Here is a 25,766-nt window from a genome sequence, read left to right as displayed (position 1 = left end):
AAGAGAGGAATGATAATGCCTGCCTGGTGGGTTCCTCATAGGACTGGATGAATAAGGCAACTTATTGCAGAGTAGCAACAAGGTCTTTTTTTTAAATCCACTCATGACTTTCCCTGTGTTATCCTTATTCCTCCAAGTAGACCAGTGAAGTAATATTTCAATTTTTGAGATAAAATAGGCTGGAAAAATGATTTGCAGCACATATGGAAAAGTTAGCTTTTCGTTGCTGTTACAAAATATCAGAAAAGCAACTTGAAGTTTGTGTCTTGGCTCGTGGTTTGAGGTTTCAGTCCAGTCCCTTGGCTCCATTGCTGTTGGCTTGTGGTTAGGCAGAGCATCATGGCAGGGAAGGTGTGACCCAGCTTAGCTGCTTCCCACTTGGTGGCCAAGAAGCAGAGAGAAAAAGAGCAAGGAAAGAGCGAGGGGCAAGATACATCCTTGCAGGGCACACCCCCAGTGACCTACTTCCTCCAGCTAGGCTTCACCTCCTATTCCATCCCCTTCCAATAATGCCATCAAATTACAGATATATCAGTGGATCGATCCACCAGTGAGGTTAGAGCGCTCATGATCCATCACTTACCAAAAGTCCCACATCTGAACGTTGCATTGGGATAAAGCCTTGAACACATAAGTCTTTGGGGAACATTCCAGATCCAAACTAAAACGATATAGTAGGAAGGTTACTTCTGCGTCCTTATGATAAGGATTTTTCCTGAGTCTAGTAGTCTTGAAGTGGTTTTGCTCCTTATAGTCAAAAGTTTGTAATATATAATTTTCTCTTCATTATTAGGGTACAAAGTTAACATCTTTAATATATTGAGAAATGACAAATTCCTGCAATGAATACTTAGTAGAGAACTAAACAAAGGACATGAAGTATAAAAATGCAAAGTTTTTTTTTTTTTTAATCTCAAACAGATGCTAATTAGAATAAATCTTTAAAAAATACTATCCAATATTAGAGAGTATGTGAAGGAGTGGGCATTATCATGTGCCACTGGGTAATATCCTGTAGGGAAAGTGATGATATCAGATCCTTGGATTTCCTGTACAGTGACTTGTGACTTTATCCTAGGCAAATACTTAGTGGTATTTTGAAGGATATCCATCTTGGCATTAGTAAATAAGTGGTCAGAAGGATTTATTAAAATGAATTGCTGTGCATTCATTAAAAATGAACATATAGAACAGTATCGAATGTAGAGTATTAAGCTCTCCCATCAGAATGGGAGAAACCTTGGTTTGGGCTTACAGCTCAGTGGAAGAGCGCTTGCCTAGCATGTGTGAGGCACTGGGTTTGAGTCTCAGCACCACATATAAACAAAGTCCATTGACAACTAAAACATATTTAAAACAAAAGGGAGAAACCGATTCCAGATAATACTATATTATTCACTTTTAATAAAATATCTGTGTACTAAATGTTTGAACATGCCATACATGCATACAAAGTGAAAGGATATGAAATAAAATGCTAACAGTGCTTATGGTTTTTACTTTCTCCCTTATTTGATTTTTCTAAACTTAAAGAATAAGCAATATTTTGAAGGAAGAAATTGTCACCTTTTTAATAATTCAATACAAATTATATTTTACCTGAATATAGTAACGCAGTATCTGCCTGGAACCTAGACTTTGCTCTGTTGATCTGATACACATTAGTGTGTTTTCTTTCATCTGTTAGGCGACTGTCATTTTCCAAAAGCAACAGAAGAATATACTGTGGCTTTTCAGATTTGGTAGCCTATAGCTATTAAATAGTTTCTTACGAGGTTTTAGGGGACCAAATCTGGGCACGTGAGGGAGAGAAAGGCAGGGAAAGGTTTGCAGCCCACTCTTCCTTAGTCCAGTGCTCCCTGTGTGGAGAGAAGAGGGACCAGGTTGAGGGACCCGCTTAGAGGTGTTTATTGGGCTGAGTCGGGTAGAGGCAGGGTAAGAAAATGAGCACAAACCTTTGGGCTCCCTATTGAGAGGTCTGGATAGGGAAGTCTCTCTGCTTGTTTCCATTTGCTTCAGTTCCCTGCAGTGGGTATCCTGTGTTGACCATTTTGAAAATTGTCTTCAGGGGTCACAAGTGGCCTGCTTCTTAACTAAGGCCAGTGGTTGTCAGTCCCCATCTGTAGCATTCGATTTGTTACTTAACCTTTTTTGGACTTGTGTGATTCTGCATTGTCAGGGTCAGTCTCTTGACTTTGTAAACACTGTTCCTCCTCGATCCTTCACTGTGGCTTCTACTCATTCTTCTTTAGAACCTTCATTTAATCTTGGAGTTTCAACTATCACCATTAAGGTAAAAGTCTAGTAATCATCTTTCCCCATGGCAGGTCATCTTTTTGGCTGCTGCAAATTTGGTCATAAAGTAGTATTTGAAATTAGAACATATTTACTTTGGTGCAAAATCTGACAGGCATTGGACACACTTAGAATTTGTCTCCAGGCTCTGTGAGGAGGTTCAGATTATTTGTGAATGATCTATTCATTGATGGAACCAGATCCTTCTGTGATCCTCTCTACACAAGTAAAAATGATGGAATTATTTAAAAAAATATTTAAAAGTTATTTTAACTGGTATATAAAACAAATTGATGGGGTAATGTGAAGTTTCAAAACCTGTATACATTGTATAATGTTTGAATCAGGTCAATTATATCCGTCTCCCGAGCTGTGTTATTTCTTTTTTTTTTTGTGTGTGTGTTATTTCTTTATTGTGGAATCTTTAAAAATCTTTTCTAATAAGAGTCTAAGGCACATATGACCTGCCAATTGTAAAAAGTGTTGGCAGAGCTGATCCAGAGAATAAAATTGGTTTGTAAAAACATGAATACTCTTCACACTGAAGTGAAAAGCTTAACTTAAAATAATCAGAATAGCCTTTCCAGCTGGACAGCTATGCTCAACATCCATGAAACAGTGGCTTATACTGCTTAGGTGGTATGTGAGGATTGCATTGTGTGGAGGGTGGGCATTACTAGCCCATGATTCGAGATGGACCTTGACAAAAGGGATAGAAAGTGTGTATCTCTTAGGGGAATGACAGGAGCTTGGGCAGAGTATAAGAATGTGTGTGCTTAGCAGATTCACAATAGCTAGATTGTGGAACCAACCTAGATGCCCTTCAACAGATGAATGGTTAAAGAAACTGTGGTATATACACACAATGGAGTATTATTCAGTCATAAAGAAGAATAATATTATGGCATTTGCAGATAAATGGATGGAACTGGAGAATATCATGCTAAGTGAAATAAGCCAATTCCAAAAAACCAAAGGCCGAATGTTTTCCCTGCTAAGTGGATGATGATATATAATGGGGGTGGAGGAGTGGGGGTTGAGAGAAGAATGGAGGAACTTTAGATTATGTAGAAAGAAATGGGGGGGTATGAAAAATCGTGGAATGAGACAAACATCATTACCCTATGTACATGTATGATTACACAGATGGTCTGAATCTACATCGTGTACAACCATCGAAACAAAATGATGTACCCCATTTGTGTACAATAAATCAAAATAGTCTGTAAAAAATTTTAAAAATAATTTGAAAAATGTGCTTTGGAAAACAGTCAGGCTCACATGACAAGGACAGAAGCTATTTCTCAGAAATCTTTCTCAGAAATTGGAGAAACATAACATAGTGTTAGATCATGAAAGAGTTGAAAGTCAGCAGAAGAGTTTATATTTGATAAAGTTGGGGGCTGTAGCTGTAGTTCAGTGGTAGAGTGCTTGCCCAGCCTGCGTAAGGCACTGGGTTCTATCGTTAGCACTACATAAACAAAATGAAGGCATCTACAACTTCCAGAAAAAATGGGGTCTGAAAGTTACAAAATCAGAGAACTTTAGAGTTGGTGGGACTCTTTTTTTTTTTTTTTTTTTTTTGTTAAATGCATTATAGTTCTCCATAATATTGGGGTTTGTTTTGATGTCATACGAACATGCAGTATAATTTGCTCCACTTCAGTGTCCAGTACTTTTTTCCTTCCTCCTGTTCCACTTCCTCTACTGACCTATTTATTTGTAATTTTTGTTCATAGGTATACAAACAAATGAAATTCACTGTGGTGTATTATATATGCTCATAGCGTATTTTGGTCAGTTTCATTTCATCACTCTTCTTTTCCCACCCCTCCTCCCTCCCCCTTAATACCCTTCCTCTGACTCACTGATCTCCCTTTTATTTTCATGGATTCTCTCTCTCCTTTCCCCCTGACTTTGGTCTAGTTTTCACAAATGGAAAAAAAAAAAAAAATGATCCTTGACTCAGTCTGGGTTATTTCAGTTAGCAGGACGTGAGTTGGTGGAATCCTGCTTAGTGGGGCAGGAGAGACTAATGGTGTTGAGTATCTGCTGTGGGATCTGTGAGGCACAGGATTTTATTCTTACAGCAACCCAAGGTATAGTTGTAGATGGACACAATACCTTTATTTTTATGTGGTGCTGAGGATCAAACCCAGTGCCTCACACATGCTAGGCAAGTGCTCTCCCTCAGCCCTGATTTCATTTTATATGTAAGAAAACTGGATTTTGAGTCGAGCAGACATAACTTGTCTAAGTTATGCAAAACGTCCGGAACAGGACTCAGCCCAGCGGTATCTGACATAAGAACACCATGATGATGGAGAAAAGTGAAATTGGCTCTACCCGTAGGGTGTAATGGGATGAAAACATTTGCTCTGCGAGGGAAAGTAGACAGGTCAAGGGCTCCTAAAATGTTGTAACAGGTGGGTTATGCCAGAGAATTTGGTTATAGAGAGGGCACAGGTGTCAAGAACCTTCAAGGGAAAGTAGTGGACTGATCTTGGAATGGGAATGATCAAAAGAAATGACTTAAACAGTCTCGAGGTTTTAACCCCAGGGAACTTCTACTTAGTATTTGTGATGGAGTGGTCTCAGTCTAAAATGACAGAAAAGTAAAAAATCGGGGATACCCTCAGACTGATTTACATATATATTAGCGGGCTGGGCTGGGGAGATAGCTCAGTCGGTAGAGTGCTTGCCTTGCAAACACAAGGCCCTGGGTTCGATCCCCAACACCGCAAAAAACAAAACAAAACAAAAAAAACAAAACAAAAAAAAAAAAAACAACAAAAAAAACAAAAACATGTATATTAGCAAATACACAGAGGGAGAGACTGGTAACAGAAGTGAAGGTGAAAGTCTGTGAGGGATCAAGCCCTTTTCTTTAAAACCATGATGAGTCACTACAAAAGTGAGTAATGAGCTTTTATCTAAAGCTTGCAAACTGGTGTTTGCATGATATCCTTGGTTCCCTTTTATCCTGACCTGTTCCCTCCACCCCTAACAGAGGGCTTTGATATCCAAAATGCATAGTTACCTCTAATAGATTTCCCCTTTCTTGTGGGTCTTGTGCCTAGAAAGGAGCGTGACTCCCTCACATTTCCCTCAATGAGATTCTTCTTCATTCCAGAATGATTGTCACCGTACTAGATGGACTGCTGAACTACTGAATTAATTCCATCTTCTGACCACACTAGGAAGTTGCCCACGGAGTTGAGAGATTTACTGCAGTCATTTCTGACCTTACATAATTAAGGTATACTTTTTTTTACCCTATAACTGTCATGAAGTTGTCATGTTTGTCTCTTTTAACTTTGCTCTTTTAGAAACATGAATCTATTCTCTTTCCCTACCTTTTATGGTCTAATAATCCATTCAGAGTGATCTTAATCTGCAGATGTGGAAGTGCAGAAAAGACTTTTTTTAGGATGAAATATGAGCAGACTGTTTGACTCTGAAAAATAAAATGAAATGTATTACTCAGATTAAATCAGTGGAAGTACTCCATTTCCATAAGCACAATATTCATAGACTGGATTATACTAGAAAAACTTCACAGATCAAAAGGAGTATTTATTAAAGCTACTTAGAAAATATGGAGATACTTACACATTAATGTATTGCTGACTTTATTGAAGTAAATAAAATATAAAATCTACCAAGAGTTTAAAAGAGAGTGATGTGCTATTCCACTTCCAGAGATAATCAGTGTTAAAATTTCACTGCATGTTTTCCTAGATTTTGGGATGTGGGTGTGTGGGTGTTAATTTGCTAGATTTTTGCAAATGATTAACATTATATGTTTTACCCTATGCCAGGCTCTGCACCAAGCACTTTATGTGTGTTACTTTATAGATTCTCTCAACCCATGAGGTTGGTACTTTTATTCCCATTTGCATGTAAGAAAGTTGAGATTCAGAAATTCACTGACTTCTCCATGCTCACACAGCTGACACATTGGCTCAGAACTTGACCTAGTCAGATATCAAAGCCCATTCTGTGGCCTTTTCCACACTCTTCTTCTCCTTAATAAAATGCCTGCTCCTTTTTTCTATAACATCATTTTATGTGACTGCTTAATGTTCAGTTATATAGGCGCACTTTCGTTTCTCTGTCCTTTTCTTTAATATATATTTTTAGATGTTGATAGACCTTTATTTATTCATTCATTTATTTATATATGGTGCTGAGAATCGAACCCAGTGCCTCACACGTTAGGCAAGTGCTCTACCACTGAGCCACAACCCCAGCCCCTCTCTATCCTTTTTGTTGGACATTTATTTACACTGTTTCTCTTTATTTACTTGTAGAAACAAGGTTGCCAAGAGCATTCATTGTACATCATTCATGATAATTTTCCTCGGATACAGTGATACCTCCAGCACATTGCCCTGTCAGCAGGAATCTAGCACTTAGGATTTGATGTACTCTGCTATTTGTTTTCTTCAAAGATCACATGAGTGTATTTTCTCAGCAACTGTATACAGATACACCTCAGCGACATAATGATGTCAGTTTTTTAAAGAGACCAGGTGTTCCTGTTCAGGCCTATGTTAACTCTAGCCTCCAGGACTTGAGAGGCCACGACCTCCTTACTGGTCTGTCTCTCCATCTAGAGCTCATTTGTCCCTGTGCAAGTGGGGTTGGGTAAGGGTGTAGGCTTTAAAGTAGACACTTGGGTTCAAATCGGGGCTGTGCTGCTCCACCTCATTTTCTTCATCATTAAGATGGAAACAGTAAAACCTCTTGTAAATTACTTGACTCTTGTACCTGCTCAGTAATTGTTGGCTGCTTCTATTGTCTTCCAAAGTCCATGGTCATATAATTAAAAAACCAAAGGTAATATTTGCTTTGAATGAAATATGATTATTACCAAATTAGTAACTCAGAAGAAACTAAAGTGCTGACTCTGTAGTATTGTTACTCTTAGCATGTGACCAGCCTGCAGATGACAGATAACCATCCTCGCCTCACATGATGCAGAGACGTCAAGGATGATGAAAAGAGTAGTGGCAGGAGTAACTAGGGTGTTCAAGAGCTTTATGGCTCACGGTGCACTTTCTCACAAGTGATTTCATTTGATCCTCACAATATACCTTTGAGGAGGGTGGAACAGATGTCGTTAACCTGGTTTTACAGAGGAGGAAATTGACCTGGAGAGCTAAGTGGCTTGCTTACGGAAGGTCACGGAAATGGTGAGCGGCAGAACAGGAGTGTACGGTCAGCTCTCTGACAGTGAGTCCTCCCTCGTGATGCTTCGTGCAGCAACAATAAACTGAGGAGTGGTAGATGGATATCCAGGGCTAGAGAATCAAGGGATAAGAAGGAGCAAAGGGAGATGCCACCCAGGAGGCAGCAGCAGGGTTGGGACAAGGAAACTTGGCCACATTAAAAGGGAGGGGCCCAGTGGGGACAGAGGGGGAAGAAGTCATACAGAGGGGGAAAATTGTGGGGGGACAGGACTTCAGTGCCCACGGGGCTAAGGAGAGGATCAAAGGATCTTCAAAGGGGGCTTCATTTTTAAAATTGACACACAGCTGGGCGTGGCGGCACTTGCCTGTAATCCCAGTAGCTCCGGAGACTGAGGCAGGAGGATCGTGAGTTCACAGCCAGCCTTAGCAACTGGGAGGTGCTAAGCAACTCAGTGAGACTTTGTTTCTAAATAAAATACAAAATAGGGCTGGGAATGTGGCTCAGTGACCGAATGCCCTGAGTTCAATCCCTGGTACTCCCCCCAAAATAATGACACACATACTTACATACTTGTGGAATATAGTAACGTTTCAATCTATATAAATATAATGTGTGATGATTGAACTGGGGTAATTGATATGCCTGTCACTTCAAATATTTATTATTTCTTTCTTTTTTTTTGGTGCCAGGGATTGAACCCAGGGATGCTTAAACAGCGAGCCACATCCCCAGCCCTTTTTATGTTTTATTTTGCAACAGGGTCTCGCTAGGTTACTTAGGGCCTCACTAAATTGCTGAGGCTGGCTATGAACTTGGACCCTCCTGCCCCGGCCTTCTGAGTCATTGGGATTATAGGTGTGTGCCACTGCACCCAATTCATTTATCATTTCTTTGTTGGAAACACTCAAAATACATTTTTTAAAGAAATTTGTGTATATATATATACACACACATATATATATACACACACACACACACTATATATATATATTTATATATTTTTAGTTGTCAGTGGACCTTTATTTTATTCATTTATTTATGTGCAGTGCTGAGAAACTAACCCAGTGCCTCACACATTCTAGGCAAGTGCTCTACCACTGAGCCACAACCCCAGCCCTGAAAACCCATTTTGAGAGAAGAGGGATGCTTCTTCTAAGCCAAGAGGGAAGGAAGAGATGGAGGATCTAGACTCAGGTGCTCTGAAGTAGAAGAGAACATTTCAAAGGCTAAAGCCTAATGGCCACCTAAATTATACTCCTAATTGAAGAAAGTATCTGTGGTGAACAGGAGTGGTAGGCTTTGGGTGTTAGATTGGAGAAAGGGGAACTATTTGGAATATCCATTGTGGGAAGTGGGCCAGGAAATGAAAAACAACTGTCAAAGGGCTCTGCTGTATAGGAGGTAGGATCCATAAAACTCTGGGCTCACACTGCCAATTCTGTGACCCAGTAGCTTCATTTTAGGGGTGGTGAGGATGTGCTTGCTAGATGTTTCCAGTTGTCAGGGTGTTTCTTCATGAGCTCTGCTTGAGAAAGGCATAGGATCAGTTTTAGGAAAGCAGAATTCTCTAGTTGCCTAATGAATGAGAAGAAGTGACATTCTATAACACACTTGGCATGTGTGTGCATTTGCATGCATGCTAGGGGTTGAACCCAGGACTTTGTGCATGCTAGGCCAAGTGTCCTTCCACTGGGCTGCATCCCCAGGCCTACAAAACTCCTCGTTTCCAAACATCAAGGCAGCTGTCAGGCTATGCACCTGTCCTGGGGTAGGTTTTGCCCAGGAGTTAATGGTTGTCACCGTGGTTGGTGACAATACATGCACCTGCTTGGGTGAAAGCATGGTTTCATAATCAGTGAAGAAACAAGGAGTAATAGCCCTCAGTGTTTGTTTCTAATAGCCTTTATCGAAGCTGTGGTTTATAGTCAGGTTGGCAAAGTAAAAAGATGGTAGCAGTTTCCTGAGTAGTGAAATGAGTCAAACTCAGCAGATGCTTCCCAAATGCCTTCTACCTTTCCCATTTTATGATTCAACTCCAGTGTTCACTTAGCCTCCTCTCCATCATTGCCTTTACTAGGTAGTTTAGTATACCTTTATTTTACAATTTAGATACATGTTTTGCTTAGAGACTTTGCTTATTGTAACAATGTATACCAACAGTAGAAAATTAAAGATATATTGAGAAATAAAAGACCTATTAAAAATGAGTGAAAGATGGTGGAATGAGACAGACATCATTACCCTATGTATGTGTATGATTATACTAATGGTGTGAATCTACATCGTGCACACCATAGAAACAAAAAGATGTATCCCATTTGTGTACAATGAATAAAAACAGTCTATAAAAATAAATAATTTTTAAAAATAAGTAATTATGCCACCATCAAATCACCTCTGTTAACACCCTTCCAGAGATTTTTCTACATGTGTGTGCTTAAATAAGATTTTTAAATACAAAATATATAATGTGCTTTTCTCAACTGAGAAATTACAAACCTCTGTCAACATTAGTAGTTACTAGTGTGTGATTATTAAAAGTGGTTGAAATTTTTGTTTTAGGAATGTAGTGTATTTAAATAACTCTTTGGATATGTGTATTAATGAATATCCTTCTAATTACTTTTGAGGATATTCTTAAATTTTTCCTTACATAATCAGGAAAGAGGTTTTAATATAGATAACTTGGAAGTTTAAATCAACTTATAGTCCTCCTAACAATATACAAGCAGTCTCTTTTCCCATTCCCTTCTTAACATTTGATGATGGGATTTTTAAAAGAATACCTTATGGAGTTTTCTGGACAGATGGACTCTTTTCATATGCCATTTATAGTTCTTTTGCAGTCAGTGAATTTTCTGCTCATGCCCTTTGCCCATTTTTCCATTAGGGGTGTTTGCTATTTTGTTTCCAATTTACAAGAGTGGTTTTATTTAAAAATATCTTTTAAAAACACTATTTATTCTTTGACCTTGAATCATGTAGAATGCTTTTGAATATCTGCAAATTTTAAATTTCAGGCAGTCTTTTCCTTTTTGATTCTTGTGTAGATTAACTAGGAAGCAAAAGACCTTGGAACCTGCACCCCAGTGTCTCTCTTCACACAGCAGAGTATCTTTTGAGGTGTGGTGGCCTCTTGGCATACCCCTGCCCGCGCCTGGTCCTGACATTCTCACCATGACCTAAAGGCCCAGCGTGATTTAGCCAAGTCTGCTGTCCGACTCCACCTCTTGTCCCTCACTCTCGAACACCCTGCTGCAGTTCCCTGGCCACCTCTCAGCCTCTTTCCTGCCCTAAGATTCTGCAGGTGCTCTTCTTTTGGTTGGAACATGTAGGTGCATGTATACCCACACCCACTGGTGCTCACACACATTTCTTGGAGCTCACTACTCAGGCAGTTCTGGAGTGAGGACTCCGGAGTATGTTGCTTCCCAATTCGCTAGCCTTGTGCCCTTGAGCAAATTACTTTACCTCTTCTTCACCTGTAAAATTGGAATCATCATCATTATGGTAGCTATCTCAGAATTATTGGGAGGATTAAGTAGGTTAATTCATGCAGATCTCTTGGAAAACTACCCGGTACACACAAGTGCACGTTAGCACTGAGCTGTTGTCATGTTTGACATCTTGCGGGTTGCAGCGTAAATCTGACCTCAGAGTGCCCTCCTGGCCAACTCTAGTCATTCACGGTGATATTCTCTGTTATGATCTTGTCTTTTCTCCTGCTTCCCGCTCTGGCCTATAACTCTAGAGCAGCAGGAAACACGCCCATGGTGAGCCTCCCGTGCTCAGCACTGACAGAAAGAATGAACTAGTAGCCCATCCCCTCCGAAGACTCCATGGCAGTTGACCTAGGTTTTCTTGTTGCAGCTGATAATTTTGACATTCTTAAGCATTTCATCTGTATGAACCTTAACTAGAGACAAAATTTGAGATAAGAATCAAAATTGATCCCCACCCCTGCAAATGAGTAGTTGGTTGCAATTTTTGTATTTCTTTTAAAAGAGTCCGAACTGAAGTTACATCCTTGGACTGTGATTTTGATTTTTGGGTTTTTTTGTTTGTTTTTCTCTCCCTGTGTAGTCCTCTATGCAAAAGGTAAATGCAGAAGCTGTTCATAGACTTGAGTCAAACTGCTCCTGAGCATGCTGGTGCAGTACCAGGAAAGATAATTCTGGGGTCATCTGCTAGGGCCTACCTTCTAAGAGGAAGGAAAACGATGTCACTGACTTAGGGGCTTGTACCATTAGTTCAATGTCCAATGCTGCTAAACCTGTTAGATATTTTAGAATTTTGTTTTAGATAATTCTGCCTGACATTTAAAAAAAAAAAAAATCATTGAAATTGAGAAATTTCAACATGCCAAGGACTAAAGGATTTTCCCTAAACTGCCTTTGTCTCTAGATGTGGGACAAAACGATTGGCAGACCATGTGTTCCTTTTTTTTTTTTTTTTTTTTGGTTTGGAAAATATTGCTCATGATTCTTTTCTGTGTTTTAACTCTTTTAAAATTAAGATTAATGACAAAAGTAATACAGGTCACATATTCAAATAGTAAAACAAGTATACGAGGGAGGAAAAAAATCCAAACCAAAAAACTCTTGCATCTCATCTTCTTACGGCTCCCTCAGCATTACTGCTGCTGAGTTTATCGCGTCCCCTGCCAGACCTTGCTTCGTGTTTGTTGGATGTGGAGGAACTCTACACACACACTCCTTTTCATGGACTTGATGAATTTTTGAGCAGTGTCATAAGCCCACTTTCTTACACACATCAATGGGCTGCTTTGGAAACACTCGAAGCCTTTGTTTCTTGGCTGGCAGAAGTCACCATTTCATGTTTTCCCAGGGCTTTGAAACACCAAGCCCTGTTTAGTTTCTGCGACTCGTTGGATGCTGTCTTCCAGAGGGCCGGGGCTCAGGCATATTTTGGAAAGTGGCATAATCTGTTTCTGTCTCACTGCAGAGGAAGAACTGGGGACTTGGATGGGAAGCCAGAGAGTGGGAGAGGAGTGAATTCTTCTAAGTTCATGAGGGCAAACATTTAGCTACAGTGTTCTCCCTGGGTTATAACAAGTAGTTTGATTTCCTAGGAGATGGAATGGGAGATGGGGTGCTGTCAGGTTATAAAATGATTCATACCTGTGCCTCTTGTGATTTTCTTCTGCTTTTCTTGCTCCATGAGAAGTTTGGGGTGGATGAGGATAGAGCAGGAAGTGACTCTCTGGTCGTGCCCTTCACACTGGCTTTAGAAAGTGTGCAGTTGACTGCCCTGGACTCTGATGTATGGCACTGCAGCCCAGGGAACTATAAGGTTGACTGTAAGTGATGGGGGCTGTGGGTTTATGCAGAATTGCACTTGTTGGGTTTTTCACAGTGCCCATCTTATTACACTTGAGAGGCAAGTTTCATTGCATATGGGGACAATTTATGGCAATGAGCTTATCTCCTTGTTTTAGCTCTTTATGTTTTTCTGCCCCTTAATAAAATGTGAAGTCACAAAGCAATTAAATAGTAGTGTAGTTTTCAGGCAGGAGGTGGAGAAAGGCTAACTAGGGGGAAAAAGCTAACATGATTGACAGAGGCTGCCTGGAGATTTACATTGAGAATAACTCGTTCTTCAAAACTTTTTTCATTTTCTGGTGGGAATTATGGGGTAAATCATTGACCAGGAGGATGGATGATTAAAAATGTAGGAGTTATGATTTCTTTTTGACTTTGTAAGTCTCTAAATCCTCCACCTTAACAGAGTTCTTCAGTATGGGAACCAGACCTTCCAAAGATTAAAATAAACCAGAAATACTCTGAAACTTTAAATTGTTAAAAAGCTCAAGATTGTTTGGTTTTTGTGAAATATCTTGAAATATGATAGAGAGTTCATAATTTTTTTTCATTCCCTAATCTCAGATCCACAACTATAGACATTTTTTGAATGTGCATAGTTTTTGAATGTTCACAAATGTTGAATGGGGATTTCAACTGTTTCTAGAATTCCCAAAAATAGCATTAATTTTTTTTGAGGAGCTGGAGATTGAACCAGGTTTAGTGCATTCCAGGTGAGTACTCTATCACTGAGCATTGTCTCTAGTAATTTTTAATAATAACACTTAAATGAGGAAAACTTTTTAAAAACTGAACATAAAAACTAGAGAGTACACATTCCCTGACCTTCATCTTCCATTTTTCTGTGACATTTAATTAAATCCCTTATGATTTAGCCACTTCTTATTGTTGACCTATTCCAATCAAAGGAATTGAAAAGATGAAAACATAAAATGTTCACGTCATCTTTTCTTATTACAGAAACAATTGGATTTTAAGGTGATTGGAAAAGCTGCCCTCTGAAGTTGAAGTTATCTTGTTTTGCAATGATCACATTGAAATAACCAAAACAAATTAAAATGTGATCGTTGGTACCTGTTGAGAAAGGGGTTAACTAAGAGTTAATTTCTGTGACTCAGGGAAGAAAAAAAAGGCTCAGAGGAAATGTTTTAGTGGTGTGATTTCTACTGGGAGGTCTAATGCCTTTGCAGGCCCTCCCCAGGCCCCAGCTCCAACAAGCCGGCAGAACTACAGTCCCAGGAATAAGCTGCAGCATCTGCACAGCTCTTCAAGGTGTGTTTCTGGACAAGGTTTCTTTTTTTTTTTTTTTTTTTGTTCTCAACTCTTGTTTATTATAGTATAGTGACAATTGGCAAAGTAAATAATGACAATACCTATGTAATAAGTACTCTGTGAATTTTAGGGAATATTTTATCGTATTCATATGAAAGACATACGAGCCTGAACAAACCAAACCAAACCAAAAATCTATTTGCCGATTAGCATATATAATAAAATCCCACTTATGTAGAAATGTAAAAGCTGTACACATGTGTAAGGAACACCTGCCATGTATTTGCTGTATGACATCAGACTCACTTTCTGGAAGAATCTTTGTGTGGGTCTGGGTGACAGTAGGCCTATGCCCCAAGGTAGATACACTCACTCTCTGGGCTTCTGGTGCTCCGAGTGGAAGTGCATGTCCTTGGTTGGACAAGGTACTCTTGAGAAGACTTAGGATAAGAGAATAGGGGAAATGGTGACTTCCAGAGCTTGATGAAAGGGTGACAAGCTGCTTTTATAGCAAACCACTGAGTATTTCTTGAGTTCCCACCCATGGTGTTGTGCACAGGCTCTGGAAGCAGCCAGGTTTCAGTTTTTTCACCTGCAGAGGAGAGCGCCAGACCTCCTTGAATATGCATCTCTGTAGATTTGGCTCCAACAGAGAAGAAACAAAAGGCACCACTGAACCATGAACTGAGCTAGGTGTCTTTCCTCAGGCAGTATCATTTTGCTGCCATGGGCCCAGTGATGATTGACAATCCCTGGTTTTGAGTATGTCCTTTTTTTCTGACAAAAAGGAAAGACAGTCCTTCACCAGAATGCCTGTAACTAGAGGCAGAAGATGCTCATCTACCTGTTGTTCCTGCCCCATTGTTTTATTGTCAAGTAACAGCAGAGAATTGGTACTTTGTTCTTATCTATAGTTTTTGTTGTTGTTGTTTTGGTAGCAGGGTACTAGGGATGAACTTCACAGGCACTTGACCACACCCCCAACCCGATACTGTATTTTACTTAGAGACAGGGTCTCACTGAGTTGCTTAGCACCTCACTTTTGCTGAGTCTGGCTTTGAATTGAAGATCCTCCTGTCTCAGCCTCCTGAACCATGCCCAGTGTCTATGGATTTAAAAAAACTTTTACTAGGTTGAAATATGTGTAACATAAAAACCATGTAAAAATTTAAGATTCTGTGGCATATTCACAACATCCTGCAGCTGCCACCTCTGACTAGTTTCAAAGCATTTTCAACACCACAAAAGGAAACCCGTACCCATTAAGTAGTAACCCCCTATTTCCTCTTCTCCTAGCCCCAGACAATCATTAATCTGCTTTTATTTTCTATGAATTTGTCAGTTTGGGATATTGCATGTAAATTGCTTACAATATTTGATCTTTTGTACCCAACCTCATTCACCTGTTGTTTTTAAGGTTTATCTATATTGTAGCATCAACCCTTTTTTTGGGGAGGTGGGGAGGGCTGGATAATATCCATTATATGGTTATACCACAGTTCGTTCATTTATTTTTTTAATGGACATTTGGGGTTTTTTTTTCCCCACCTTTGACTATTTTGATTAATCAGTGTTTGGCATTTGTATTCTTGTTTTCAGTTTTGGGTATATATCTAAAGGTGTGCAGGGTCATTGGTAATTCTATTTAGCTTCTTAAAAAACTGGCACACTCTTTTCCATAGCAGTCAAATAATTTTCATTCTTACCAGCAATCATAGGAATGTGCAATTGCTGCACATCCTTGCCAAGACTTATTTTCTTTTTTAAAAAATAATCTTGTTATAAACAGTGTTGGAGCTATTCAGTAGTATTTCATTGTGGTTTTAATTTGTATTTCTCTAGTGACTAATAATTATTGGCCATATTTTCAAGAGCTTATTAGCCATTTGCATAGTTTCTTTGGAGAACTGTCTAAGGTCTGTGCCCATTTTTACATTGGATTGTTTGCCTCTTTATGGTTGAGTTGTAATAGTTACATTCTGGATACTAGCCTCTTAACAGGTGATTTGCAAATTTTTTCTCCCATTTTTAAGGTTTTCTTTTTCATTTTTTTGATGACCTGTGATGCACAAAAATTTTTTATTTTGATGAAGTTCAAGTGATAAATTTTCTTTTGTTGCTCATTCTTTTGGTGTCCATTGCCTAAAGTTTTGAAGATTTATCACTGTTTCCTTCTGAGCATGTTATGCTTCTATCGCTTACCCTTAAGTCATTAATTTCAAGCTAATTTTTCATAGTCTGTGAGGGATAGGTTCAACTTCAACTTTCATATGTTGATTTCAAGCTTTCCCAGCACCATTTGTTAAAGATGCTGTTTTTCCTCTTTAAATGGCCTTTGTACCTCAGTTTATAACCACTTGACAATATATTTAAGAATTTATTTCTGGACATTTTATTCTATTGGTCCATTGGTCTGTTCTGTGCCAGTGCCAAGTTGTTTTCATCACTGTAAATTTGTAGTAAGTTTTGATATTTGCAAGTGTAAGTATTCCACTTTGCTTTTTTTATTTTTTAATTTTTCTTCTGGTCTTGCTTTGACTATTTGGATCTCTTGAAGTTCCATGGGAATTAAAGGATCAGTTTTGCTTTTTCTATGAAAAGGGCCATTGGATTTGGATAGGAATGCATTGAGTGTGCAGATGATTGGAATAGTGTTGCCATCTTCACAATATTAAGACTTCCAATTTATGAACATGGGCGATTTTTCCCTTATTTAGGTCTTACTTAATTTCTATCCACAATGATTTGTCATTTTCAGGAACAAGTCTTTATTCTCCATGAAATTCTTTCTTAGGTATTTCTTACATCATAAATGAAATTGTTTTCTCGATTTTTCTTTTCAGATTGTTCATGCCTGGTGGGTAGAAATACAACTGCCTACAATTTTCATTTTCTAAAAAATAATTTCAGTGTCTGGGAGTGTAGCTGAGTGGTAGACATGTGTGAGGCCCTGGGTTTGACCCCCAGAACCATGTGCACACACAAAATAGTAATAATAATAATAATTTCTATTGGTTATTTTAAAAATTGGAGTAAGAACTTTGCTATTCTTCCAAACATTCTTTGGAATGAACCCTGTTAGGTTTGATATACATCCGTCCATGTATTTTTTGTCATTCTTCATTAGTGCATCTAGACTTATTTTTCTTAAATGCTATAGAATACAGCCTATTGTGCAGAGGTAGTCTGCTTTAAGGGTTTTATTTTAATGAACATTTAATATTTTCAGTTTTTTCTATTATAAACAATGGAATAATTTAATCTTATATCAGTGTATACCTGTGTGAATATATCCTTAAGGTGTATTAAGAATACCTGAGGCAAAAAATGCACACATCACTTTTCAGTTTTTTTCCAAGGGGTGGAGGTATAACTCAGTGGTTGAGCATTTGCCTAGCATATGGGTTCAATCCCCAAGACCACATACACTAAACAAAACAACCCCAGTTTTAGAATATACGTAACATAAAATTAACTAGTTTAACCATTTTTCTGTGTACAGTTCAGTAATGTTGAGTATGTTCACACTGTCATGCAGCTGATCTCAGAACTCTATCATACTGAACAAAAAAAAAGTCTTATACTTCTTAACTCTTTATTCCCTTCTCTATGGCAACCATTCTGCTTTCTGTTCCTATGATTCTGACTACTACAGGTACCCACGTAACTAGAATCATACAATATTTACCTTTTTGTGACTGGCTTACTTTACTTAGCACAAAGGCTCCAAGGTTCATCCATGTTGTAACTTGTCAGACTTTCTTTCCTTTTTAAGGCTCAATAATAGTTCATGGTAGCATGTATTACCTTTTGATGAACAGTAAGAATTTTTTCCCCTTGCCTTTTTAAAGTGCCCTGTTTACTTATAGTCATAAATGCTACCCACTATTATCTTAAGAGCATTGCACTGAGTCCTTAAGTACTTGGGGGGAAAAAAAGGAGAAAAGGAAGGTGTGCCTAACTCTTTATTCCCATGCAGTATGGTAACATATATAATAATCTAAGTAGAATGTACTCAGTGAAATCCTTTGGGGCATGTGGATAAGCTGTGCAAACAGGGTGTTTTTAAAGGCAGTGTTGGTCCAACTTCATATTGTTAGGTGAGGAAGCAACTGTTAGCATGTATGTGCTTTTTGGGCTCCTCTTCTTTCTTGCCTTTCGTACACCCCACACCGCTCCTAACATGTCTTTCATTATCCCTCCACCCATTGCTGGCAGTCACTCTTAAATAGTTCTAGAGTTTATGCCAACAAATCTTTTGCTTGTTGACAGATTCTGTGAGTACCAAGTGTTCCCTTCACTGGCACCGTCTAAGAAAGACCAGGTTGGGAATTTGTATGTTTGAAGGTAGACATTGTTTTGTTCAGGGCTAGCTGGAAAGTTCAGCTACACTTGGGGCAGAGCACACTCATTTTCCAACAGGGTCACTGTGATGTATGGGTCAGTCTCAAGTGTCATTTCTTTCTGTGTTTATCCATGGTTAACAAAGTTAAAATAAGACGATTTTGCACAATGCCCAATAAAAGAAAGCAAGATGGAAGTGAGGGAGAAGAGTAATAACAGTTTCTTTTTTACATCAGGTTTTTAAATTTTTTATTCTGAAATACTGTTATATAGAGAGAACAATTTTAAAGTTAATAGTGTTTATAGGTATACTTAATTTCCCTTATGTTAACATTGATATAACCATAGTTAACAAAATCATGATGTTTCCAGACATTGTACTGATTGAGCCTGCCGTCTAGTCTCCCACTAACACTCCTCTCCTGTTCCAGGATCCAGTCCTGGATCCACATTGCATTTAGGTCTTCTGACTCATTAAACTCTGTCAATTGTGTCAGTTTCTCAGTCATTTCTTCTCTTTCATGATCTCTCTACTTTTGAACAGTACTGGTTAGTTATTTTGTGGGATGACTCTAATTTAGGGTTGTCTGGTGTTTTCTAACGTTGACTTTGGGGTTAGTGTTTTGAGAAGAATACCGCAAAAGTGATGATGTGTCTTTTCCACAGCTTCATAACAGGGGTTGCTTGATGTCCGTGTTTGTTATTAGCAGTGCTGGTAACCTTATCACTTGATTCGGGAAGAGTCTCCTGGATTTCTTCCCACTACAGTGACCATATTCCCTTTGTAATTAACTAATATCTTTGGGAAGATACTTTTTAATTCTGTGCAAATATCCTTTTTCTCCTCAAACTATCACCCACAGTTTTTGGCATCCATTAGATGGTTTATTCCCTACAATAATTATCACAATACTATTTGCCTAATAATGATTTTATATCTGCTTCATTCCTTATACATTCATTAATTGTAATTTTTCTCTAAGGAAGAGCTGTCCTTTTTCATCCATCATGCATTTATTTACATTGTTGTTAACTTGTAGATAATTATTTTATGCTATGAACTATAACTCAATGTTATCATTTTCTTGCTGGAATTGTTCCAGCTTTGCTGGGAGCTCCTCCAGGCTATTGAAGCCCTTTCGATGTGTTCCCACCCTTTTTTCAAGCACTTCCTTCCTTTGAGTCCTCCCCAGATATTCCAGGCTTATTTGTATTTTCCTTGCCCTACCCTTAGCATCAATTGCTTCTCCTAGGAACCTTGGTTCCTTTATTGGGCAGCGATGTTTATAAACCAATGTCTGGATGCTAGGTGTGAACGTTGCACCTGGGTGTCTTTTTATCTTTTATCTTTGTCATCAGCTCTTCCCTGTGAACTTGGGAGCAGCAGATCTGAAACTTGGTCTTGACATTTCTAGGTAGTAAGTCATGTTGATATAAAGCATTTCAGTCATATCACTTAATGGTAGATTGTTAAAATCAATGTACAAGGAGAGGCTTGTACTTTGATTATAAATGCAATGGATTGACTTGTTTTTGTGGAAAAAAAATACTTTTACAGTGAGCGGCTAGTAATAGCATCTAAATATTTCTAACATTCCTATAATGACCTATCATAGATTTTTTTTTAAAGTCATTTTTTAGCCCATTCTATACTTTAAGGAAATAAGAAGTTTAGGTTAGTTATAGAGGTAAATATTCCTTAACATATTCATATTGGTGTGTTTTACTCAATGTGTAAATACAGATTGATTATCCTAAAATAAATTAATTTGCTTAGAACTTTTGTTAAGTTATATTTGTTCTTATTTATTTGTGAAATCATATAGTCAGAGGATATTAATAAAATATTTTTATGACTTATAAGCACTTATAAGCCTTGGAGATGTAGTGTAAGTTCTCTTGATGCTTTTCCATTCTTGCAAATTAAATCTTGATTAGATAAGATTCCACTGTGACCCATTTTTTCCAGTATTCTAGATATGTAGAGATCTATCATGTTGACATTAGTATTTCTTTACTCTAAATAGTTCTCACACTTATCAACTTATTTACCTTTTCCTAGTTCTAGGACAGAATACTATGTACTTGGATTGTATTATTTAAAGAATATATGCACTGTTTTCTCTTAGAAAATCCAAAATTATTTTGAACTTACCATGTTTGGGATTTTGTTTATCTGGGGTTTTTAGGTCCATTAAGTGATGGTTAGAGAGTAGTGTGGTGTGTGAGTAGTTCTTGATTTCAACAGGAGTTTCTTATCTTATAGACTCGAACTTTGGGGGAACCATTCATGGAACCATTAGTGTCAAAGGCAAAAGTTATAGCTCATGTTCCAAGCACCTAACAAGTAGTTGTGATTATTCTGGTTCTTCACTCCATCTCTTTACTGGAGCCTTGGAAATAATGATGATTCCAGTAATAGCCGTTTATTGAATGGGCGTTGTGTGTCAGGTATTACTTTGGGCATTTTGCAAATGGCATCTCATCCCTCTTTTTTGAAATCAGTGAATACAGATATGAGAGAACATAATCACTCTACCATGATAAAACAATGACTTTCCTTGAAACTGAATACAACTTCTCTCTAGAACTTCCATTCTGTAAGTGGAAACTCACAGCTTTGAGCTGGTGGAATATTGACTGAACAGATAAAGCACTAAAAAGCATGTGGACTGTGAACACGAATTGATCCTAATGACCTCAACCTATAGTGCAAATGTCCCTACTTCACTCTTTTCCCAAGTCATTGTTGTACAGAGTTAAGATTCCAGAAGCCAGCAAAGTGGTGCATTTGGGAACTTACCTGGGATAAATAAAAATCTTACTTGAGCTCCACTTTCCATTTGTCTTGCCTAAATTTCTAAAGTACGGACCTTTGTGTAGGGCTCATGATGAGATCTTCCTTTGGAAGAAGGAGGTTTTGAGCAAAGGAGGGGAAGAGTAGATTGTTGCCTGGCATATAATTAAAAACTTGTGTTACAGGTTATACAAAAGTGGGATCATAGGTGTTGGCCTTAAGATATAAAAGGTCTTTTCTCTGGATGATTTGAGACTTAAAGGAATTACCCTGCTTATAGAGTCTGAAAGTTCCCTTAGGTTCAGAAGGGATAGGGTGGAGATCACAAACACAACAATCACAAATTAAACACTAAAGGAACTTTTCAACTAACGTGTTTGAATGTAAAAGCTTTTGGTGGATTTCATGTTAGTGATGGGTAGAATATGAGATGGAATACTAATTGTCCATGCTTTGTATTTACTATTGTGCCTCTGAGGTAGGTAATAGAACCACCCATTTACAATTTATTTTTCAGATAAAGTTTGTCTTCGTACTAACAAGCTATGAAGAAACAACCCTGTTGGTAAGGAGCAGTTAGTTCTAGTCTGAGCTTTTTGTTGGTGTTAGGTAGTGTCTTTTTATCACCTGGTGTCTTAAATCAGACTAAGAAAGTGACCGGAAAGTGAAATAGCAAAGAAAAGTCTGCTTTAATTGAATATGTGCCGTTTATAGACGCTTAAAAATGCCAGGGTGGTGGGGGGTGGTTAGCACATGTAGAACACACTGAAGTCAACTACATTGTGAAAGAGGAGATGCCTCTTGTCCTCAGTTTGTTTTAGAACGTCTTAATTTCTTAACCCTGCGCAGTAAGAAGCGCAGGTGTTCATGGGAAGGAGGGCGAATTCCGCCTTTCTCACTAGTGCAGGTGCTGTAGGGAGAAGGACCCCAACGGTACTGGAGGTTGGAAGGACAGAAGCCGTTTTCTCCACATCCCTGCTTTGGTTCTCATCCTATCATTTTTACTTGTACACCGTGATATTCTCAGTGAAGCCATTGCTCCTAGAAAAACCTGGGGTACAGAAGCCAGTGCTGAGGGTAGACTTCGTGGGAACTTACCTGTGGTTTCAGATGGGGCACATTTCAGAGCAGACATGGAACATCAAGTAAGCCTTCTCCACTTCTGTGTTTAAGAATTTGGATTTTAAACAATGCTACACTGAAGTGGGTGGGAGCCACTGGTCAGCAGGGATGTTGGGTATTTTTGTGTTTGTTGGTTTTGTTGGCTTTGTTTTGTTTCAGACTGGGAATTGAACCCAAGGGTGCTTTACCACTAAGTGACACCCCCAGTCCTTTATAATTTTTATTCTAAGACATGGTCTCAGTCAATTGCTGAGGGTCTCACTAACTTTCTGGATCTGGCCTCAAACTTGTGGTCCTCCTACCTTGGCCTCTCAGTTCTCTGGGATTATAGGTGTGATGTCACCAGGCCCAGCACCAACAGAGATGTTTCTGATGATTTGTGAGACAGAGTACTCTGGCTCTGTTGACAATGCAGGAGAATTGAAGGTGTGTAGCAAATGATACTATGAATATAAGCTTAAGATACTTGATTAGTGTCAAGTTGATTTTTCTAACTCCAAATTGCTTTATAATTGTGAATCCAGAAATTACTTGTTTATATTTATTTTTTCCATGTGGCACATTGTTTTATCTAAATATTTCCATAAGTGGGCAGAAATCACATGAAGGTCATTTTGACTAAGAGTACAGCCTTCTATTATTGATGTATTGGTTCTTGCTAAGCCGTCCCCTGCCCGATGGTGGATATTTGATGTTCCTCGTTTTTCTCCATTGTGAATACTAAGGGGTGGAGCGCTGTCTTTGCTGTGGCAGTTGTCGAGCCTCTGCTGAGTGTGCCACGTGATGGCGGTGCTTCTGTGGTGACGGGAGGTTGAGTGCTGCCGCAGCCGGGTGCCTCCTGTCTGTCCTCATCAAGGAAGGATCCTCGGGAGGTGGCGGGTGGTTCTGGTCTTGGAGCACTAGTTCTTGTGAGAAGGGCAGAGATGAGGGAAGTATCGGAGCAATGGACTCCAGGCAGTGGGGTGAGCAATTTCAGTATATTGTGGCTGGAGTCTGTAGGTCCATGACATTCTTCTATATATCACATTTTTAAGTTTTGTTTTTTTCTTTTAGGTCTTTAACAGAATACAAAAATATTTTAAAAAGGACTAAGTGTTAATGAATACTTTACTGGAATGTGACAGTAGAAAGAAACTGACATAGATTTCATCCAAAAAATATTCTGCTGAATGTGTCCTAAATGCCTTAGAGACTGTACTACATGGGTGTGATAAAAATGTTGTCAAGGACATGTGTGTTTAAAAATTGTTACTTCATGGGAAGGCTTCGCTCTTCCTATTTGCGAGTCACCTCTTGATTTTTCCTTAACTGATTCTGTAGACCAGTCTTAGGGACAAGCTCAATATCTAATTTCCAAGGGTTGAAAGAGAAGAACCGAAGAATGCCATTTTCCATAAAATGTTGGAAGTCATCAGATCATACGTACAGATAAACTCTAGCTCTCAGTTATTCATGAATGCATCAGGCATTTCAGAGGTAATTATGATGTGCTAGATGGTCCTGTGCTAAAATAGATGACCCACCCCCTAAAGGAACAGATGGATTAACAGAAGGACCAAAACTGACAATCACAATAAAAACACCACCTCAGCAAAACGTTAAGCTCTTTGAAGTTCTGCACAGCTTTCTGTGGCATAGTTCCCATAGTTCCAAAATATGGGACATCAGGGAGGGCTTCCAGGAGGAGGAAGAGACTGTATTCATCTTAAAGAATGAGTGGGAAGAAAAGCAGATGAAGACCTCTTGTGTGGGCAGTGATCGACTTGGACATAGGTTCAGGATGGTAAGAAGAGATATATACATATTGTTTCCTGTGAACTCTTCTGTGTAGTTGGAGAGATGAGGAGAGACTAAACAATGAACAACTAGAACGGCCATGCCATGATAAAATTCTGGGTTTAAAAAAAAAAAAAAGCATGACCAGATTTATCACCAAGTGCATAGGATGATCTAAGCTAGTGAAGTTGAAGAGCCCATGGAAAGAAGGGGAGACAGGGAGAAGTGTCTTCAGTGGCCCACTCTCTCCCCCAGTGCTTTGGAATATGGGAAAGGAATGACTTAGTCGGAAAAGCCACAGTGCCTAGAATGGTGTGCAAGTGTGGTTTGCTAGTAAAGGAATACCTGGTGAGAATTACTGATTGTGGGAGGACAGTGACCAGGATGGGGGAGAGGAACAGTGTTGTGCTGAGTGGTCTCCGTACACCAGGTGGCGTTTGAAGGGAATGCTGGATCTGGATCTTCGCCTGGCCCTGGGTTCTGACTCCCTTCTCATTAGGGTAGGTGATGGCCAAACAAGCTCTGCCATACTCTAAATTCTGGTTCTGGGTTTTTCCATTCAGCCAATAGTATAAAATTAACATTGACATGTAAGATTTTAAATACATAATATATAAAATTTTAATGCCTTTTTTTTTTTTTTTGATGGTGGTGTTGGGGTTGAACCCCGGGCCTTGTACATGCTGAGCAAGCGCTCTCCCACTGAGCCACATCCCCAGCTAACATATTAATTTTGAAACAATTAAAAAGTTGTCACACAAAAGCTGTGGGTTATAACTGCAGCTAAAAAGGACTAGAATTAGCCTGTCCCTAAAGCATATTCATCTACTCAACAAGTACATATTGAGGACCTACTGTATACTAAGTTCTTAGTTCTGTGGAGGTGGGAGATGGAGGGAGAGACACTGAGGGATACAGAGTCCCTGCCTTCAAGGAGTTCCTGTTCTAAAAGGTTTGATTGCGATAAATAAAGCTGGCTGCTCACATGTTTAAGTGTTATGAGGTGCAGTTGTCCACTCACATTTTTAAGTGTTAGGACCAAAGAAAACCTTGGGCTGGCACTTGGATTCTAATTTTGAGTTTCTGTGTGTCATTCTTTAAAACACCACCTTGGACTGATGATCTATACAATGCCATTCCCTTTAACATTCCTGAATTCTTTTGTGTGCTCATGGGTCATTCAGAGTGGCAGTAAGGTTAGCTGTGGCATGTCCTGATCCACGTGAAAACAGATGGTTTTGCCTGCTAAACGCAGGTTCTCTTGGTACCTCTCCTGTGGGCTTGTTGGTTCTTGTGCAGATTCTTGCTTCCACACAGTCCCAGGATCAGCTGCACATACCTCCACACATGCCTCACCCTGGTCCAGGGCTGGTCCTCACCCAGCCCAGCCATGTAGTTATTAAAAACTTGCCTCCAGAACTCTAAGAAGCATTGTCAGTTCCTTTCCTTGTTTGAGGGGCAATATTATGCTGGAGCGGCAAAGATTGTAAGCAAGAGGAAAACACTGAAATGGATGTGTTGAAAATTAGGTTGAGCTCTTGGAAGCCCCTTAGTCATCCTTTCTCATGTTCCTGGTACCCTATCTGGTTGTCTGCATTATACCATTTGACTTTTTTCTTATG

At 39.0% G+C, this 25,766-nt stretch overlaps 1 protein-coding gene across 2 annotated transcripts in view; it reads left to right on the top strand.

Moving 5' to 3' along the window:
- Kank1 (KN motif and ankyrin repeat domains 1) overlaps positions 1-25,766 on the top strand; it is a 203,974-nt gene that overhangs the window by 64,503 nt on the left and 113,705 nt on the right. For both annotated transcript variants that reach the window (XM_047523891.1, XM_047523888.1), the window contains exon 2: positions 5,429-5,554. The gene's annotated coding sequence lies outside the window, so the exon portion shown is untranslated. The remainder of the gene's footprint in view (positions 1-5,428; positions 5,555-25,766) is intronic.

Source organism: Sciurus carolinensis, chromosome 14 (genome assembly GCF_902686445.1).
Source record: "Sciurus carolinensis chromosome 14, mSciCar1.2, whole genome shotgun sequence".
NCBI classification, from domain to species: Eukaryota; Metazoa; Chordata; class Mammalia; order Rodentia; family Sciuridae; genus Sciurus; species Sciurus carolinensis.
The sequence above is the reverse complement of the archived record's forward strand: the minus strand, read 5'-3'. Positions and strand labels throughout refer to the sequence as shown.